Source organism: Peromyscus eremicus, chromosome 7, assembly GCF_949786415.1.
Source record: "Peromyscus eremicus chromosome 7, PerEre_H2_v1, whole genome shotgun sequence".
Classification (NCBI taxonomy): domain Eukaryota; kingdom Metazoa; phylum Chordata; class Mammalia; order Rodentia; family Cricetidae; genus Peromyscus; species Peromyscus eremicus.
Window position 1 is genome coordinate 104,094,329 of NC_081422.1, and position 4,100 is coordinate 104,098,428.

The following is a 4,100-nucleotide window of genomic DNA, read 5'->3' on the forward strand; positions in this document are numbered from 1 at the left end:
AAGTTGCTCGTCACGCGGCGCTGACGCACTCCCCCACAGCCTGCTGGGAGATGAAGTCCTCAGCCGTGTAGTCTTTTACACAGGCGCAGTCATCTTCGCACATGCTCAGTCTTCTCCGCGCTGAGAGTCTTGGGTGGGGGAAAGAGCCAATCCGCGGTGAAGTGGCTTCTGGGAATAGTGGTCTTCTCCACTAAACTCGAAGCTTCCCTGGGATTTTCTGTCTTTCGTAAACGCTGTTCTCCCTCTTGGGAGGACCTTTCAAAAATTCACCCGTGAATTTGTAATCCCAAATCATCTTGAGATCGGTGAAGGACGGGGGACAGGTGCTGCAGTAGAGATAATATGGCGAGTGGGATGCTGGGGAGGGGGACAGGAATTCAGCCTTGAGTGAAGAGTGCAAACTGCATAGCGGGATGGAACCTGGTCTAAAACAGCGTAGGGATTCCTTTTGTCAGCGATGGGGAGGCAGGGACGTAGCTCCACAACACCTCCCTCAGCTGCCTCAGGAGCTCCCGTGGATTTTTAGTAGGGTAGGTGATGAGGTGAACATGTAACAGCCAAGTTAGTGCCTAAGGACGCTGCGACTCTGGAAGGAACTATACAACATTGAACATTTGTCTCTGGAGACACAAATAAAACAGGAATTTTAAAAGCGTGTGTGTGTTGCTAAGTTTTAGATATAAAAGTAGTGGAGTATTCCTGGTGGCCCATTTTTAATCCCAACACCCTGGAGGCTGAGGGAGGAGGCTAGGTCATTTTTGAGAACGGGCTACTTATCAATACGTTATCTCAAACAGTATATTTTAAAAATAAGGAAACAGAGCAACTAGTGAATGGCCTTTTGTAGTCTTCTAGGAGATCTATGATAGTGGCTTTGGGTGAAAGGAGGTTTGTTTTTAGTGCTGTTTTTGTTTTTTAGATTTTTATTACTTTTTTTGTTTTTTTCCGAGACAGGGTTTCTCTGTGTAGTTTTGGTGCCTGTCCTGGATCTCTCACTCCATAGACCAGGCTGGCTTCGAACTCAGGGGTTTTTAAAAAAAAAAAAAGTGGGCAGGTAACTCACTTTGAGCAACATCTGAGAAATATTTTGAAAGCAAAAGTATCCAAAATTGGGCGAGTGGGTGTTAGGGAATGAGATCAAAGTTGATTTCCAAGTTTCTGCTTGGTGTAGATGGATGGCTGCCAGGCTGTCTGTTAACTGATATGGGGAAATTGGGAGGAGCAGTTTAAAAGGAAAAGCAAAGATTCAGGTCTAGTCTGTGTGAAAGTAGAGACAGATATATTTAGAGACAATGTAGAGATCAAGAATATGGAACCTGGATTCATAAGACAGGTTTCCCCAACCCAGGCCGGGCCCAGATCCTCTTAGCACAGAAATACCAAAACCTTTCCATACTCAGTAAAGGGCTTACCTTCATGCCAAGAGTACATTAGGGACTAGACAGCTGGTTCGGTGGTTAAGAACACTGGCTGTTCTTCCAGAGGACCTGGATTTGATTTTCAGCATCCATGTGGCAGCTCACAATAGTCTGTAACTCCAGTTCCAGATCTGATGCCTTCTTCAGGCCTCTGTGTGTCCTGCACACATGTGCACAGACATACATGCAGGCAAAGAACCCATACACATACAATAATAATGAAATAAAATTTAAAGAGCACGTTAGGGTGGGGAGATGATTCAATGTGTAAGGTGCTTACCCCACAAACATGAGAACTGGAGTTTAATCCTGGGAGTCCAGCTAAAGATAGAAAGATTGAGAACTGACTCCATAGTCGTTCTCTTGACTTCAACATGTGCACCATGTCCTGTGTGCACCCCCCATACATTATGGACATACATAATAAAAATGACTTTTTGCAAGTAGAAAGCCAATTGCTGCAGGTATTCATTCTCTTTCTCTTCTTCGTGGATACTATGAGGTAGACTGCTCCTTTGCCATCATGGTCCTCCCTACTAGGACCATGTTAAAAACCTTTGAAACCAGCAGGCAAAATAAATCTTCCTTTAAACTTTTTCAGGTATTTTATCCCAGCAGTTAGAAGGGCCAAGAACAGAGGGAGTTATTGCTTAATGGGAAGAGTTTCGTTATGAATTATGGAAATGTTCTGGAGATGGATGATGGTGATGGTGGTGACTGTGCTTAATACTGATGAGCTGTATACTTCAAATGGTTAAAACTGTAACATTTACATTAGATATGCTTTGCTACAAAAATAAGAAAAGTGCAAGATCTTGCACTAAGCCAGGAGTGGGTAACATACACTTAGAATCCCAGCATGTGAGCAGTGAAAGGATCACTGAAGTTCAAGCCAGGGCAGCTTGAGCTACATGAGAAGTTGCCTTCAAACAAGTAATATTGCACATACTTTTTCTGCAAAACTTAGGAACAGCAGTTGAGTCCAGGCTGAGAGGAAGCCTAGTGAACACATTGCTGCTGAGCAAAGAGAGGCAGCAACCTAGATCCCAAAAATGAGGCCCAAAAGGGATCAGTATGAGTTGGAACAGGCAGGGGGCAGGGGGGTGGCAGAAAGTCTTAATCCTTGTCAGATGGACCATCTAATGAAGGGGCATTCCGGCTGGGTTGCACTGCAGGAAAGGCTCTAAGATTCAGAAGAACAAGGTAGCTGGGTCTGCATCTTGAGCATCCTAGCCCTGCTGTCTGCCCTTCCCTGAGCCTCACTATTCAGCAGTGCCAGGGCTTGAACCCAGGGTGTTGTATGTGCTTGTAACCAGTCTTTCTCTGTCCCACCTGCCAGCTCCCAAATAACCACACAGAGACTTCTTTTAATTAGGAAAGCTTGGCCTTAGCTTAGGCTTGTTTCTAACTAGCTCTTATAATTTCTAAATTTTTTTTTTGGCTCATGGTTTTTACCTCTCCTCCTACATGTCCTGCTTCCTCTGAGTCCAGCTGGAGACTCTGCCTTTCTTCCTCTCCAAGTCCTCTCTGTCCCCAGAGGTCCTGCCTAGTTATTGGCCACTCAGATCTTTATCAAACCAATCACAGTGATACATCTTCACACAGTGCAAAGGAATATTCTGTAATATGTGCTAGGCCAGCACTCTTATCACTGGACTCCCTCTCTAGCCCTCTCACCTCTGTAGAATGGCTACCTCCAGCCCCACATGGCACTTCTCAGGTTAAACTACTACAAACACAGGTGTGAATTCTAGGGCATATTGATTTTCTACGATTGCTATCACAGAGTACCACAGACTGAACGAGTCAAGCAGCAGGAAATTAGGGCTGGGGATGAGGTGCAATGTAGCATACTTTCCTAGCAAGCGTGAAGCCATGAGTTCAAGCCTCAGCTCTAGACAAGGGGGTGAGGTTGGAGGGTCAATACTTTGTCACATGTCTGTAAAAGCCCAAGGCCAAGGTGATGGTAGGGATGGTTTCTTCTTTGTCTTCCTTGACTTCTCAATGGCCATCTTTTCCCTCCATCTTCAAATAATCACTTTGTTTGTTTATTTTGAGACAGAGTTTCTCTGTGTAGCTCTGGCTGTCCTGTAACTCGATTTGTAGACCAGGCTGGCCTCGAACTCACAGAGATCCACTTGCCTCTGCCTCCTGAGTGCTGGGATTAAAGGCATGTGCTACCAGGGCCTGGACAAATGATTACTTTTACCTCCAAATATAGTCACATCCTTGGCAAGGATTTGGGGGAATGGCAAACAATTCACCTACGACGGTTACAGTGATTGGTATGAAAGTATTAGAGAGCAAGAGATCTTTCATAGATATCAAATTCTGAGGCCAGGGGGTAGGATGGGCTGGGGAATGTGAAGCAGCAGAAGGGATGCCATCCCTGCAGAGGATGTCCTGTCCCTTCCTCCCCTCCCACATAACCATTTCCCCAGCAAGGCAGGAAGTTAGAGGGGCATAAGCCTCAGTGAGTGGTACTAAAGGAAGAGTCGGCCCCATCACAAGGGGGCAGCAAACACCACTGTTGAGCCTGATCAGTTTGCCTTCCTATGACCCTGAGTCCAGTAAGCTGCATGGCCCCTCAAACACACACAGACACCCTTCCTCGTGTTACCAACGTGGAAACTTGAGTCTGGCCTTGTGGGGTTTACCACCCAAACTTCCCTAGCAAGTAAA